This window comes from Aquila chrysaetos, chromosome Z (assembly GCF_900496995.4).
Source record: "Aquila chrysaetos chrysaetos chromosome Z, bAquChr1.4, whole genome shotgun sequence".
Classification (NCBI taxonomy): Eukaryota; Metazoa; Chordata; class Aves; order Accipitriformes; family Accipitridae; genus Aquila; species Aquila chrysaetos.
The window spans coordinates 53613520-53630980 of record NC_044030.1 but is presented as its reverse complement, the minus strand read 5'-3'; the positions used below and the strand labels follow the sequence as shown (position 1 = coordinate 53630980).

The 17461-nt window shown below is 38.5% G+C and overlaps 1 long non-coding RNA gene across 1 annotated transcript; it reads right to left on the bottom strand.

Annotated features, from left to right (window-relative positions):
* Positions 1 to 1269: 1269 nt before the first annotated feature.
* Positions 1270 to 16776, bottom strand: LOC121232684. The gene is made up of 3 exons (XR_005931588.1): positions 16750 to 16776; positions 14377 to 14379; positions 1270 to 1289 (listed from the first exon to the last, which is right to left on the bottom strand). It is a non-coding gene; the product is annotated as an uncharacterized LOC121232684 (long non-coding RNA).
* Positions 16777 to 17461: the final 685 nt, after the last annotated feature.

Here is a 17461-nt window from a genome sequence, read left to right as displayed (position 1 = left end):
AGCTTAGACTTTGCTTCTTCAAGAGTCCTTCTGCTATGGCAAATTTGCAGTTTACTCTAACCTGTCCTGGGGCACAGGTGGTGTCTAACTAATTCTAAACTAAAGAGATCTAGCCAAAAAGGCTAGAACAGTCATAAAGGAGTGGCTGACATAAATAGCCTGAAATAAACTATCTCTCAAAAATCATACTGATTTCTACTGAAGGCATTTGAAGGACAATGCAGTCATCAAGCACAGTCAACAAGGGTTCACAAAGGGAAAGTCCTATCTAACTAATTTGGTATCCTAAGATAAGTTCACCAGCTAGTGGATGAAGGGAAGGTGGTGGCTGTAGTTTTTCTGGATTTTAGTAAGGCTTTTGATACTGTCCCTCACAGTAGCCTTCTGAACAAGTTGTCCAGCTGTGAAGAACTGGCTGAAGGACTCAAGAGTTGTAGTGAATGGGGCTATGTCTGGCCGGTGACCGGTCACCAGCGGTGTTCCTCAGGGCCCAACTCTAGGGACAGTTGTGTTCAAAATTTTCATCAATAATCTGGATGCAGGAGCTGAATGCTCCATTAGCAAGTTTGCTAATGATACTTGCCTGGGATGTGTTGTTGACTCTCTTGAGGGACAAGAGGCCTTGCAGAGGGATCTAGATAGACTGGACCATTGGGCTATGGTTAATGGGATGAAATCTAACAAGTCGAAATGCCAGACTCTGCACCTGAGACAGAGTACCACCAGGCAAAAGTCTAAATTGGGAGAGGAGTGGCTGGAGAGCAGCCCTTCAGAAAGGGATCTGGGGGTGCTGGTTGACAGCAAGCTCAGCATGAGTCAGCAGTGTGCCCTGGCAGCCAAGACAGCGAACTGCATCCTGGGGTGCATCAAACGCAGCATAACCAGCTGGTCAAAGGAGGTGATTAGCCCTCTCTATTCAGCATTGGTGCAGCCTCACCTTGAGTATTGTCTGCAGTTCTGGGCCCCACAATTTAAGAAGGAGGTGAAAGTCTTTGAATACATCCAGAGGAAGGCAACAAAGCTGGTGAAAAGGCTGGAAGACATGTCCTATTAGGAGCAGCAAAGGACTTTGGGCTCGTCTAGTTTGGAGAAAAGGAGGCTGAGGGGTGACCTCATTGCTCTTTACAGCTTCCTGAGGAGGGGAAGTGGAGAGGGAGGTGCTGATCTCTTCTCCCTAGGGTGCACATGATAGGACACGTGGGAATGGTTCAAAATCGCACCAGGGGCGGTTTAGACTGTACATTAAGAAACATTTCTTTACTGAGAGGTTGGTCAAACACTGGAACAGGCTTCCTAGAGAGGTGGTCAATGCCCCAAGCCTCTAAGTGTTTAAGAGGCTTTTGGACAATACCCTTAATAACATGCTTTAACTTTTGATTAGCCTTTAAGTGATCAGGCAGTTAGACTAGATGATCATTGTTGGTCTGGAACTATTCCATTATGTTCTGTTCTGTTCTGTTCTGTCCTGTTCTGTTCTGACTTAAACCCATTCCAGTCAAAATACAGAGTATAGGCCCTCAGCAGAGCAGGCTGTCTGAGAAATATTTCAAGGGGAATTAGATATGAGCAAAGGATGGTGCATCCAGTTCTGCTTCAAGACTTCTATGGTGCCCAATCAGAAACATTGTGACAGAATATTGATAGAACAATTCTAGCATTTCCTCCAAAACCACATGGAAGTTTACTGTATTCTCATATTCTCTCTAGTGAAAGCTTCTCAATGAAGGCCGGTTCAACAGTTGTATTTGGTTATCTGAATGGCAAGTGCCCAAATCAGAAGTCCAGACTTGTAACAGAGGTACCTGAAATTATGTTTCAGATGTGGGGAATAGGGTGAGGAGAAAGGAAGGATTTAAGACGGATTTTAATGTGGTGGGATTGCTGGTGCTATTACACGAACACTCCAATGCTCTGTGCTTTCAAGACCTGAAGGATTATTCCTGCTATCAAATCAAATAACTAGTGTGTATGAAAATATAAACATAGAATTTCTTTACTACATGAGAAAAGGAGTTGTTGAATAGGCAGCAGACCACCCTTCTGTTATGCATGGGGAAGGACAAATAAAAAGTATTGTGCTACATGGACACCGGTACTAAATCGTTACCAGCAGAAGAACAGAAAACAAGCAGGAGAGGGAGGAGTCCTTGCACATATGAATAGCTTAGAGCTACACCCTAGCTTCCAATAGGAATATGCACTTTGCCATATTGTTCTGAATTTGACTAGGCAGAGGAAGGTAATATATACAATGACACTTATTTTCTGCCTCTCCAATTGTCATCTTTGCATCTTGGACAGAAAATATCACAAGTAACTATCATAACTCAAAGTTAACTGGCAAAGCACACATAATCATTGCTAAGGAATATTCCCTGTCCAGTAGCAATGATTTCATCAATATGACATGCAGTATAACTAACTAATTAACTAGTAATGCTAAATATTTCCTCAAACATGTAAGGCACTCTTAGACCTGAAAATTAAAAAGGAAAAATAGAACAATAAGACAAAGGAAATGAAGTGAGCCTTTTGTCACTCTTTTTTTTTTTTTTTTTTTTTTTTTTTTCCGTTGGCTGAGTTTCAAATGAGTTTTCAAGGGCAGGCTAGGCATCTAATATGATAGAGAGAATACACTTTCAAGCCTCTGCCACAGAATTAGTCATTACAAATTTCTGTATTATATTTACATCTCTTGGTGGTTTATTTTCATGTGGTTTGTGATTTAAGCTACTGAACCAATGATTTACCTAAGAAACATCTGTAGCAAACCTGTTGAAGCTTTGTTTCCTGCAATGATGTATGAGAAAAAGGAAAAAATAATGTAACAAGAATATGTGTTTCAAGCTTCTTGCTTCCTTACTCTAACATTTTGAAGGAAATCACAGAACCTTTGTTTAACAACTGTAACTCCTAATACATTTTAATTATTTCACTTTCATACTGTAGACTGAAGGCATCTTTTTTAAAGGTGAACTTGAAAATATCTTTTAAAAGTGCCTTTGTTGTTCAGCACTTCTGTCAAAAGAACTGGAGTGACCCTGCCCAAAACCCCCTGCCCCTTTCCACCCACTATCTGTGTGAACAGCAGGCATGAGGAGTCAGAGGACTCTCAGTTTGTGTCCCACTGTTTCAGGAGTGGTGAAGCTCAAAGTCTGGCATGGTTTGATGTGGCACAGCATCCAAAAGTGACGAAGTCTTTGGGCAGAGGAAAATGAGTGATGATTAAACTTTTCAACATTCTTGTTTTGTTTTGTTTTGTTTTGATTTAAAGAAAAGGCAGAGAAAGAATATTAACAAAGGTGAATAGAACAGAAATTCACTGTTTAAAGTGTCCTTTCCCTGTGGCTTGCCTGGTTTTTGTAGTCCATGTCATTTACTCTAGAAAGGATAATTGCTTGTGGCCTGTTCCTGCCTCATGCAATAGCAACAGTTTAGTAGTGGAATGTCAGCTTAATTTAGTTAGAACTTAGTTTAAATTTCATAAAATCCACTCACACTGCTGCAGGGAGGGTCATTGTTTTTAGCAGAATAAATGACAGTCGGGAATTTCAGTAGATCTGAAGTGCTTGGAGAAAATTATTTGAAATTCATAATCCATTTACTGCACACACATGGTGGGGTGGTGGTGTTGTGTGTGTTTTAGAGCATCACAATATCTATGCACCTGAAAGCTCTGGGACTCTGACAGTCAAAGATATTTTAAAGTCTGCAAGTGTCAGAAGAACATCGTCTAGGTTCAGTTAAAACAAGAGTAGATGGTAAAATATGTATAAAGGTGCACATGCTGCTACACAAGGGATGCTTATTTCAAAATGGATGGAATATGTGAAGGCTCTTGGCTGGCAGAGGCATGCAAGGTGCTTTACAGAAATGACATGCACATGGTCTGTTGGGTAATATGGGTCAGAGAACTCTCTTGGTTTATTGAGTATTCCAGTGCACTTTGGTTCTGAGGACAGATAGTGACATGTTAAGCTTGCCATATGTAAGGCACAGCCAGGACTGTAATGAGAGCTGGGAACAAGAGTGTATGTGAAAATGAGAGAACATTTATCTTCTGGGAGGCAGAGAAAGTAAGGAGAAGGAAAATGGAGAAAAGCCATCTACTCACAGAAAATAACAGAAAAGGGTACAATTCTCTGCTACACAGGAAACATAACAAGGTAACTCTGTGAATTATTACATGGGAATGACTGCATTATTTTCTGGACTAACAGTAGACTGATGTCTCCCTCCTGCCCACAGAGACACATGTAAGAGTGTCCAAGTTCACATTCAACACCCACCCACCCACCCCCTCAACCACCATCTAGAGCAGGGAATATATCTAAATGTTTGTATAGTGTTGCTTTTTGAGCCCATCATTCTGAGCCTCACAGGTTTCCAAATCCTGTGAATATCTGAAATTTTGGTATTGCTCCTGCCTCTAGTCTAGGGACTGACATTGCAAAAGAACATATTTGTCTAGCACAAGATCCTGTGGACTAAAAGATTTGCAGTGTGTTCAACCAAGGTCCAGCTTCTAATGCTCTCCAACAGATTAAGCAGCCATATCAAAGACACAATTTTCTGTCCCAGGATATAAGATGGACGCTTCTGACAAACAGACTTTGTACAGAACTAGGAAACAAATTATTTCTTACTGGGTGTAAGAAAAACAGACATCTAGACAATGCCAACTTAACTAAACACTTTTTCTGTCTCAGTTTCTTAATGCAGGCAAAAAGTCATTGAGGTTTATTAGTGAATTTATAGAGTAGCTAAAGTTTCCCTAATACATATCGTTTCTTTTTGGAATTGTGCAGTATGTCCCAGGTCAGCTTGAGGTGACTTTTTTTTAAAATACCTCTTTTGTATATCACGATAACACAGTCATTCTTTTCACCCAAGATGCATATTTTTGCTAGCTTATTTGCTGTAGCAGGTCCCTTTGGTTTTAAAAGTTATTGGAGGTATCTTTGTTGTACATTTTGCTACTGCTAACTGCCGTTTTCTACAGTACACAATGATTCTCCTCGCTTGATCCAACCAGTTTTCTGAACTTTCTTCATCTGACTGCATAACCATTAAGAACTAGTAAGTCAATGAGCTACCTTTACGTTCATTTGAAATTTCATGATTTAACAACTCCTGAGTGGGAGGTTCTCTCAAATTACCTGAACCTTTATTAAGACCCAGATAAGACCATCCCTACATTTCTTTTGAATTTTTGGATGCAAGTCTTCTGGGTTCCTGTTTTATTAAGCCAGGATTCATAAGGGAAAATAAAGCCACAACAATATGACTACAAACTACAAATGAAAGAGTTCATCCTTCTCCTTTGTATTAGGAAAAGATTAATGAAGCATAAATGGCAATAAACACCAATCTCCCTTTTCAAAGTGGGTTATATAAAAATGTTTCAAACTGATTTTATTTGTTCTTTCAGTGCAAATTAAAGACAAGTTTTACTGAAGTTAAGTAAAAAATGTTTCATGGCATTTGGTGTTGACTGATGACCAGGCAGAATAATTAGCTGTTTTCCCACTACTTCAGAGAATTTACTGACAATTAGCGACTTATCTAGATATTTCATAGAAATAAAACTATACCTTAATATCTATCCAAATCTCTGGATGACATGTCTTAGGACAAACATTTTGACATTCAAAAAGGAATATACTGTCATAGCACACGAGCTCTTACATGCTCTTATAACATATGAGAGACATCATTATGCCTACTAGTGTTATTATGCTAGACCTCTCTCTGTGGTTTTCTACTTCACTTTAAAGTTTCCCGCTACAACCATCACCATGTTTTCCCCCTAAGTTTAATTACCTCCTGCTGTAGTTTAAAGCTTGCATTTTCTTCACACCCTTTTGCTTTCTCTCTATTTTTAGAGGGAAAATTCTCTATGAGCTATACTGCTTGCCACAATTATTTCTAATCTGACAGCCATTTTGGGTGTGGAAGGTTAGTTTTAGAAGACACATTTTTGTATGTGAGTGATTTTAAGCAAACTTGAGATTAATAGTTGAGGAAAAAGGATAACAGTCCTGTATGTGTCAAATGAAAAACCTGTTCATGAAATTCCCCATCTTCTTCTAACCATGCCTGGCAGTAAATAAAAAGTTATATGTTGTATTCTTCCCTGAACACATCCAATAGCTTATAATAGACACAGAGGACTTGCAAGCAAGGTGTACTGAAATATTCTCTTGATTTTGTTGACAAGAAGGAAGAAATGCAGGTGCCTTTTTGTTAGGCAGTACTATCTATTTCTAAACAATACCATATGTATTATGATGTACTCTTCCTTGTTAAACCATTAGCTGAAGCTTGGCTTTAACGTTTGTAAATCTCATTTGAATAAAGTTAGTTTTCTTTCACTCATCTCAAACCAGCAGTGAAATCATTATGAATGGCATAAAATTAACTTTATTCTGGACTCCAGCTATCAAAGGGTTATTCACAATTCAGTTTTGGCTTGTCCTGTGGCAATTACTCCTTCCTAGAGAGCAACACCATGCACAGGAAAGGATCTTCAGCCATATTGGTGCAACAGTGAAAGCAGAATAAAAAATTAACCTGTCAGAAAAGGAAAACAGCAGCAAAAAATGTCCACGACAACAATGTATTTGCTATGCTGGCTCAATATATTTTTATTCCAGACTGCATTGACCTTACTGAAGAATGATCTTCACCAGTTTCTATGACACTTTGCCAGGTCTGAGCTTTAACTGGGGAGGAGGATGCTACTGATTTAGATTCCAGAATATTCAATCAGTCTGTTTCACTCTGCATTACCCCACATATACTGTATCTAATCTGTTACTTTGGAAGGGCCTGCAGCTGCTGCTAAGTGATTTATCTCAAGTAACCTCTGTGCTATGACAGCTCTGAAATACTAGATGGTCCCAGTAGTGATAAGAGCAGCCACACTCAGCACAAAGTGCACAACTGCATATTTATGTCAAAGTGGAGTTTGCAAAATAAAATTTGTAATGCTGTGATTAATTAGATTATTTTTTTCATTCATTCATTGAGAGAACAATGCAACCCCCAACCCCTTCTGGGGTGATTGTTATCTCACGAATGGACATGAACTTTATAAGACATATAGACAAAGAGAGAAAAGATTCCTTTGGTTTTATGGTTAAAAAACTTCACATTCAAAAGCAGAGGCTTGTACTAGGAAAATTTATCTCATTTTATTTTACAGCCTCCAGATGAATCCTAACAGCGACAATGTGAAATAAAGACTTATTAACTGAAATCCTGAAGATCCATAATATTTGAATGTGTTATTTCAAACTACACACTAATTTTGTGTATGTGTCATATCTTATGACCATGCTAAAATATTTTTTATAGCATAAAATATCTTCCCAATGTTTTTAAGAAAATAAAAGAAAAATCATAACATGTCTTTAAAAAGGACATGATGATAAGAAGCCATTATAAAATTCTTATGTTCCATTAAAAAAAAAAGATTAAAAAACAGACAAGGGGCCAATTTTTCAATATGTCTTAATTCCCAAAGGGCAGAATTATGTTTGGCTGAGTTGAAATGAATGTGACTAAGTGATGCCTTACAGTTAGTGTTACTCCAGCAATTGAACATTTCAGTCTCAGCTTTCCTCTCAACTAGCTCTACTGAATAGTATCTGTTCCATTAAAACTAAGTTGGCCTTGTTCAGGTATCTGGAAGGCATATTCTCAGTAACATAGACTGTCAAATTATACTATGCTCTGTATCAATGGCTTAATATTATTTAGAAATGAGCTGAAATTATGCTGAAGTCTTTCCAGAAAGTGATTATTTGGGCCTTGGTTTGAGTCTGTACCCCTACCCAAAGAACTAGCATTTATGCTAAGGAAGAAACATATTTTTAAGCCTTTTACTGACCATCAACCCTCTCTGCTTTCAGAGATTGATATCTGTATTGGGTTTGCGTGGTAAGGTTTTGGTAGTGAGGGGGCTGCAGGGGTAACTTCTGTGAGAAGATGCCAGAAGCTTCCCCCATGTCCAATAGAGCTAATGCCACCTGGCTCCAAGATGGACCTGCCTCTGGCCAAGGCCGATCCCACCAGCGACGGTGTAGCACCTCTGTGATAACATATTTACAAAGGGGAAAAAACTGCTGCGCAACAACAGCTGGAAAGAAGAGTGAGAATATGTGAGAGAAACAGCCCTGCAGACACCCAGGTCAATGAAGAAGGAGGGGGAGGAGATGCTCCAGGCGCCAGAGCAGAGATTCCCCTGCAGCCCATGGCGAAGACCATGGTGAGGCAGGCTGTCCCCCTGCAGCCCATGGAGGTCCACGGCGGAGCAGATATCCACCTGCAGCCCATGGAGGACCCCACGCCAGAGCAGATAGATGCACCCAAAGGATGCTGTGACCACATGGAGGGCCCGTGCTGGAGCAAACTCCTGGCAGGACCTGTGGATCTGTGGAAAGAGAGGACCCCCACACTGGAGCAGGTTTTCTGGCAGGTCTTGTGACCCTGTGGAAGGGACCCATGCTGGAGCAGTTCATGAAGAACTGCATCCCGTGGGAAGGACCCACGTTAGAGCAGTTTGTGGAGAACTGTCTCCCGTGGGAGGGACACCATGCAGGAGCAGAGGAAGAGTGAGGAGTCCTGCCCCTGAGAAGGAAGGAGCAGCAGAGACAAAGTGTGATGAACTGACCCCAACCCCCATTCCCCGTCCCCCTGCGCTGCTCCGGTGGGAGAAGGTAGAGAAAATCGGGAGTGGAGTTGAGGTCGGTAAGAAAGGAAAGGTGAGTGGAAGTTGTTTTGAGATTTGGTTTTATTTCTTGTTACCCTACTCTAATTTGATTGGCAATAAATTAAATCAATTTCCCCAAGTCGAGTCTGTTTTGACCATGATGGCAATTGGTGAGTAATCTCCCTGACCTTGTCTTGACCCAGGAGCTTTTGTTGTATATTTCTCTCCCCCATCCAGTTGGGGAGGGGGGAGTGATAGAGTGGTTTGGTGGGCACATGGTGTCCAGCCGTGGTCAACCCACCACAATATCTTAAACAAAAATTCTGAAACAGGAAACACTAAAATTCTTAGTTAAAGTTTAGTACAAACCTAGGTTCAGAGTCAGTGAGGTAGTTGTACCTATTGGTACAGCAATGATGCAATAGCTCAAAATCTGAAATACTAAGACAAGGGAGGGAAGTTCACAGATCTCTCATATGTCCATAGGTTTTCTGTATAGTTACTGGGAAAAAGCCATGCCCATCACGAAAGCTAGTGCATTCAGTGAATGGTGCCTAAACTTCAAGGAGAGACAAGCATGTGTTTGAAATCCTGTTTCTATCCTGAATTTAAGCATCCCCTGCAGTAAGCATCCACATGAAAACAGAATTTGCAACCTAAATCTGCTTCTTTGATCTAGATGTCTGTCATATTTTGTGAAATAAATGTCTCAGCCACTATGTGGATCTTAGTTGCCTCAAATCCTTTGTGTGTCCAGGACTCAATTTTAAAATGCATCAGTATATAATTTCTATTCTGCATAAGCCTGTTTGAAGTGATGAATATTTGTCACAGAACTGTGAAGATACATCTTTTTCTCTCCAGTCTTTCAGCATCAAAATGCCACAGATCAACATCCACTTCATTCTCATTAATGTGTATATTCAAAAATGGTGATAAAATATTTTATCTCTTTTAACAGCTTTTGTAGCAAAGTAGTGATTGTACAGGTAAACGCCTGCACAAATATGTTCACGAATGTGATGGAAACCTATATGCATATTGCAACAAATTAATTACATTAATTATTGGTGTCTAAAATGGCTACTCAATGAAAATCTTTTAAAAATTAAGCTGTTCTCTCCCTAGAAGGCTGAAACTTCCTCTTCTGTCATCTTTATGTCACCTATCAATTTTTTCTTCTGGCACAATTACCTATACAGTATGATACTTTTAAAGTTAAGGTGAACACAAAACTGCTGAAAGAAAAGTCAATAAATAAATAGTACTGCACATAAAGTGTTGTGAACTGAATGACTGACTTCTAACAGGTTTTCTAGCGACATCTCTGGTTCCATCTCCCTAGAAGTCATATTAGTTCAGGACCTTTCTCAAATTCGTTTGTGTACATTCAAGTGATTAGTGCTTAACCACAGAATTTCAGTGTTGCTTGGCAATGGTAAAAGAGGTTGTTCTGAGCCTTTTTGTTGCTGTGGAACTGTTATCTGTCAAAATGCACTAGATGCCAACCCAAAATGCAGTATCCTTCCTTTCTGCATATACATACCTTTGAAGTTTAGACAAAGTGAATTGTTGTAAAGAAGCTATGCCATAAATTACAGTTGACAGTGGAAGTGATTAAGGCACATAGTTTGATTGCATGCATTAATCTCTACAACTTTCCTCAATTCTAATTTAATTACCCACAGGTGTACATTTCTTTTTAATTTATTAGCTTTGTCAGTAATCAGTTGCACTGTATATTATTGCTTGCAAAAGGTGCAACCCAGCTACATTCATGGACAAATCAGACAGTAAACAGCAAAATAAAAGAACATTAAGTGCCACAGCCCTCCCTCAAGCGTACACTAATGCTACTAAATCAACATATAAAATGAGATTATTTATTTTATCATGAAGAATTGTCAGATATCCTGATTGAGACCAGTCCACTAGCCCAGGCAAAAGCAGTTGAGAAGGCTTAATTCTTTTCTGCTGTGGAAACAGCTGCTGTTGTTGGAATACCTTGCTCAGATGTCATCAACCATCCAGATTTATTTTTTTCAACCAACTTTATGTCACTGTTAGTACCTGGCTATTTATTGTTTAGATGATAGTGCTGTCTCTTCTTCCTGATCTAGTGAATGTGAATACTTATGTTTATTGTAATAGATTAAGATCAGGACCCTGATTTTTAACATACCCATCATTTTAGGTCCCATATACAAGCTATGCACATTGTCTCAAAGTTTCTTTGTAATCCAGATGAGACACTTTCAGAATTTTTGTATAACTAGCAGAACCGTCAGTTCCAGAACTCTAATGCGTTTGTAGCTAGTAATGCTTGCAAGTCTGTCTACTCAGAAGCATGGTACTGGTCAGTGTTTTGAATTTAATATTACACAATCTCATAAAGATCCATGCCTTTCACTCACAAAATCTCTAACCAAAAGGAGGACTGTCCTTGTTTGTTTGGTTTTTTGTTTGTTTGTTTCCCCATGCACTCTATCCTTCCAATGACATAGACATGGAGGGGTTTTGTTTGTGTTATTTTAATAACCAATAAAACGTATTTTAATTGTGATTAAAACAATAGGAAGAACAGCTGTTGATGTTATTGAATATTTCCACAATGACATGAACAAAGCACAGGAAACAAAAATTGTTATGTACTATCAGGTGACGAACTGTCAACAGCGCTGAGACAAGCTCTGTTTACTCTATGTCATTTCATAAAATTTGGTATTATGAAACTCTTCAAATGAATGTACATCTGACAGAGGAATGTTTTTTTTTCTTTTTTTTTTTTTTTAAACTAAAGTATGTTTACTCCCTACTGGCCCTTAAATAGTGGATAGTAAACCATTTCAAACAAATATAATGTTGAAAAGGTACACTAGGGAAATAAAAAAGGCTTCCTAAATAAAACAGTGAATTGCACAGTACATGCAATTATTATTAAACTTGTTTAGTGAATACACACAAATAAACCAGTTACTTATGGCCAACAGATTTAATGATTGCACTTGCTGACAGACAGAAATAAGCCTTCCCACAAAATAAATATATTGTACTTCATGGCTATAAATTTAAGAAAATAGTTTTAATATAATGCATGTACATTATTACTGTTGTTGAGCAATAAGTGCAGTAGCTGCCAGTCTCTGGGAAATGACAGACTAATTAGGACTTGCAAACAAGGGCATGATTGTGTTCTGTGGTGTGCCAAACTTCATGAAAGAAAAGATAACATGATTCCGAAATATTGCACACACAAGGTCAGTAGGAAAACTTTCAGTTTGAACACTGTATACCAACTATATGACATACCAGCAGGTGGAGGGTGCTCTGTCTATATTTTATTGTTTCTTTTTTAAAACTTTTTTTTCTCTAATATAGACATTATATAGTGAGGCTTACTCTAAAATTGTTGCTACTTTCCACAAAGCTATAGGCTGATGTGCAATCTGACAGACTGGGTGAGTAACAGGAGCTCCAGGCAGGTGGAGGGCTGGCTACTCCCCTCACAGCTCGGAAGGCAAATCCCATGCCAAGCAGAATAGTGCAGAGGAGGGTGTATGGGGCCAACAAAAGTTCAGATTGGACAACCAAATTAGAGAAAATCCTGATCAAAACCAAAAAGCTCATTTAGCCTTGGTGGTCCAGCCACATAGGAAGAGAATCTTTAAGTCCAGACCAAGACAGAAAGTGTAAAATTGCCAAAAACAGTGAATGCACACTACTATTCTCAAATTGAGAGCATAAGACAAGTAATAGTAACAAAAGGCAAAGCTTCTTCATAAACCTATATCATCCTATATTAATTTGTCTTTCTGTATTTTTCATCTGTTACTATTTCATGCAGAAAATTACTGCTTGCATTGAGAGACCAAAAAAAAAGAAAGAAGAATTGCTTACTCATTAATGCATTCACTATATCTAATCAATTCACAGAAATAACCTTGCAATGTAAGATATTAAGAGAGAGCTTTAAACCTACTTGAACAAGAAGTTAAAATGGATACATTGATTGGAATAGCTATTAAAAACCAATATATTCTACAATAGCTATTCTGTTCAATTTCTCCATGAAGTCTATCCACTATCTTTAGGCCACCATAGATTATGTGGGTTGTTATTATGGTGTATTATGCAGACTGTCTGCTGCTGGCCAAGAAAGTGTTTCACTGTTCAGAGGTCCTCTCTTTATCTCTTTTCCTTTCTTCTCTGTACACATATGTTGCTCCGAACATCTTGGGTTTTGACACCAGTGTTAATTAAAGTCAAATAATGAGCTAGGGATAGTGGAAATAGAGGTGGGGCGAGAAGGAAACTAATACAGATATTGGGAAGCAATTCTACAGCTTTAAAAGTCACATTTTTCAAACTTTGCAAACATACACTGAGAGAACTATACAAACTGTAATCACCCAGATAGTATAGTTGTGACTTTATAGCCACAATTACGTAGTCTTTTGCTCCCATGCAGATAAGGCTGAATCTATGAAGACAATAGAAAAAATGAAAGCCTTATTCTTCAGGTGTCAGAACACAACAACAATGAAGAGCCAGGAGAAACAACACTTGTTGAAACAAGTTATTGCCTGTTTATTGAAGATGGGGTTAACTGTGCTCACTTTACATGCCATCTGATGAAATAGCTGTTCCTCACATTCAAGAGACATTCAGAATGTTTACTCTGATCCAGGTTCTTCCTTTCTACATGTCACAGTTATTTAAACACCACAATAAACTAACAGTCTGTACTGCAAGTTTATTTCTCAGATTAATTACCACTCAGAAGTAACATTAATTATAGAAGAAAAACATTTAACATATTGAAGAGCAAAAGTTTACTTAAAATAAAAAATTTAAAATAGAAGGAAAACAAGGACATGCAATCATTCTGGCATGGACCTGAACTAGCCATCAAACTAGTACTGTCTAGCCTCTTCAAGGACCTACCCTGAATCAAGACAGACTAAGCAGACTAACTGTTCTGTTCAGTGCAAAGTCAGCTTCTGTTGCCTGATGCAGAGACAGAGTGCAGTAACAGCACTCATCCATTTAATTTATGCAGCTATGCTATGAGTGTGACAATCTCCAGTGAAAGGTCAGTAACAGGAATTAGGTATAGGTGACTAGCAAGTTAAACAGATGACATTGTATATACAAAAGGAATATTGCTTAATTTACCATGTCTCTTGTTAGTTCTCTAATAAAAAAGAATGAAAAATAGGTTATTTTTAGGAGAAACATATTTCAAAGCAAAGGAGACAAATAGTGTGTAATACAAACCTTGAATGATGCTAAAACTTAAGATAGAAAACTACTTTCTCTAGCCCTATGCAACATACCATGTCCTTGCTGGCTAGACTTATAAGAAGATTTTGACTTTACTGAAAACAGAGAGAAGGACATGCTTTGGTAACTGACCACCTTGATTCATAATAGGCAAGAATTTGTAAGCATTCTTTCCCCAGAACTGAAATAATTCATGTCTCTTAACTTTATCTTAAACTTAACCTTATCCTTTCTTAAACACAACTTTCAGGTCATTCCACAAATTAGATAAAATGCCTTTTTGGAGAAAAAACTGATCTGAACAGAATGGATGAAACACTCTCCCATAGACAGGGAGTCCTTATCTCCATGACAGAACAACATCAATCATATTACACTGCCTTGCTCTATGCAAACCTCTATGCAAATAGTACAATGTTTATGCAAAAGGTACAATTAGAAAGATATAGGCTCATTAAGATGTTTCTTTTTTTAGTTCCTTGCTGTGACTTCCGATGGAATGAATGGTGATTTTCTACAAGTTTTTTTTTTTTTTTTTTTTTTACTAAGCATATCCACAGGGGAGTTTGGCATCTGCTTAATTTTCGGGATCCCTTGTTGTTAGAGGATGCTTTTGTTTTCAAATCACTGTATTCTCAAGCAGGTTGTGCACTGAAAGCTGAAAACATGGAAACTGGAAATTGACATGCTCTACAGAAGCCTGAGACAGAATGTTTCTCCACTTAGTAGCTCAGGCAGAACATGTAATTATTTTCACATCTTCCAGGAACATTGGTTTAGTGCTAGATCGTCTTAATGTTGTGTGCTTGTAGTGAAAAAAAAAAAAAAAGCATTTTGGTTCTGTGATTCAGAACAAGCTTAGTGAATTTGTTAGATTTACTTTCAAATTCCATAAGAGATTATTGAACAATTCTATCCCTGTAGAAAACAATTAGTTTCCAGTTAAATTTGCCATAAAGTTTTCTCGCTTCATGTCTCTCTTTTATACTTGATAGGTTATTTTTCAAGGAGGAAGGTTTTACTGCAGGGGTAAAGGCAGCAGTTTGGTTGCTGTTCTCTCAAGTGTGTTTTAATGAATTTAATTGTTTACATATTTTTCAGAATACCATCACCCAACTCCTAAAAAACAAATTTGTATAGAGTTATGATATAGATGAATGCAAACTGTGAACAGCAATACTTCTGCTGTAGAATCCAAAGATAATCACAATTTCTAAAAGAAAACTTGCCTTGCGAATGGAATTTCAAAATTACGCAATTTCTTTGTATTAATATCTACAGATTCTTTTCCTAAGTATTTATATCTACGTTCTTACTGCCCTGTGATGAAGGAAATTGTTGTCTAAACTTTATAGATAGAAAACTGAGGCAAATGGAACATTAAGGTCACAAAGGGAGACACCCTTGGCAGTTGTTAGCATTGTAACACTATTTTAACATTACAAAGTTTACCTTTTTGGTGTCTATCCTTCAGAAAATATCTTCCTGAAATAGCTAAGTCTATCAGGAGGTACACAGATGATGAATTCAGAGAACTAGAAATGGCTTCCCAGTATATGAAGAACAAGGAATCAGCTCAGCAATCAAAAAGAAAAAACGTACAGAACAAAGCATAAGCTTCTCTAATTCCTGTGCCATGTATATTAAAGGTCCTTTACAGGAGTGATTAGAAAGATGCTTAGAAGATCATATTTCTATACATATTTTGTGCACATTCTCTCTATGTCACAATTACTTTTTAATTTTAGTTAAAATTATTGTTTGCTCAGAGTCTCTCACAAAATGAGAAGCTTAACAAATGTAGGATCCTGCCATATTTAATACAGTATCACATAGTAACTTTTAAGAAAAAGTGCTGAGATATGAATAGGGTAAATAGACTGTAACTTTGCAGGAAAATTGGCAAGACTATCAGGATCAAAGGTCTTTGAACAGTGGCACAGTCCAGCTGGAGGCCCGTTACAATGGGAGTCTGTCAGAGTGCTGGTCTGGGAGCAATACTATTTCACTGGTATTTAATTATCTATTTCATTATCTTTATTACAACCTAGATGATGGGATGAGCTACACCCTCAGCAAATCTGTGGATGATACCTAGTCTGGATAAGTGGTTGATACACTGGAGGACAGGGCTAATATGCAGAGGGTCCCAGAGAGGCCAGAGAAGCAAGTGGACAGGAACTCCATGAAAATTATCAAAGGCAAACGCAAAACCTGGGCCTTGGATGAGCAAAGCCCTGCAGCAGGACAGGTTGGGGCCAACTGGCTGGTAGCAGCTCTGCAGAAGAGGCTTTGAAGACACCAGATTGGCAGTGCTCCTGTGCAGCAATGTAGCAGCCCTGTCCAGGGCTACACAAGCAAGGGTGCAGCCAGCAGATCCAGGAAGGGATCTTGCCCAGCAGTCTGGGGCCCATGAGACACTCCTGAATGCTGTGCACAGCCTGAGCCTCCCGTGCATGACAATGATACTGACATACTGGCGGCAGTCCCACAGAGGCCACTGAGGCAATCAGGACTGGAGCACTGGACATCTAAGGAGAGGCTGCAGGACCTGGATGCATTCAGCCTTTAAGAAAAGGAAGGTTGATGGGCAATATGATTGCTATCTTCAGCTGTCTACTGGGAGAGTATAGAGAAGATGGAGGTGTACACTGAAGAGAGGAGAGAGAACATACAAACAAGAAGTTTCACCGAGGTAGCAAAAGAAATTTTTTGCACATTATGGGTAGTCAGAGATTTGAACAGGTTACCCAGAAAGGCTGTGTAATCTCCATCCTCAACTGTATTAAAAAATCAATGGGACAAATCTCTGAACAACTTGATCTAATTTGCTTGCTTTGAGCAGGGGACCAGATGACCACCAAGAATAATTTCCGAAGTATATTTTTCCATGATTCTGTATTACAGAAATATTATATCTAGAGCGGTTATTTTATGGCTTGTTTACAAGACTTTGCACTCTCTGGGACTGCATCTACATCTGACAATCACACAATAATTTTGTTCAAATAGTAGGTCACCAAGGCTCACACACACATTTCTCTTAATTGGCTTTCAAAAGCTACTTGCATTCTACACACATCCATCTGGGACTAATGCCACTGATGATACAGGGTTCAGAAATAAGGAAAGAACTCCTTTGGAGATGCAGTTTGCCTAACTTAAATCACATTTTCAATGTTATGGGGTTTATTCCATGACCTACTTTCTCAGGCACTCCTGCCTGATTGTTACAAGCTCAATGACACCCAAATATCCAGATGTTTTCTAATCATGTGAATGCATAATGTAATATATAAGATTACTGCTTTTTGAAACAGTAAAATACAGTTATATTTCAATATCTAGTTTCCTGACAAGAATGAGGCAGACAAGAACTGTGTATCACGCTGCAAGTTTAAGATTTTGGGTATCTCATCCTGACACTATCTTTCTAAATGATTAAATAATTCTACCAGTTTA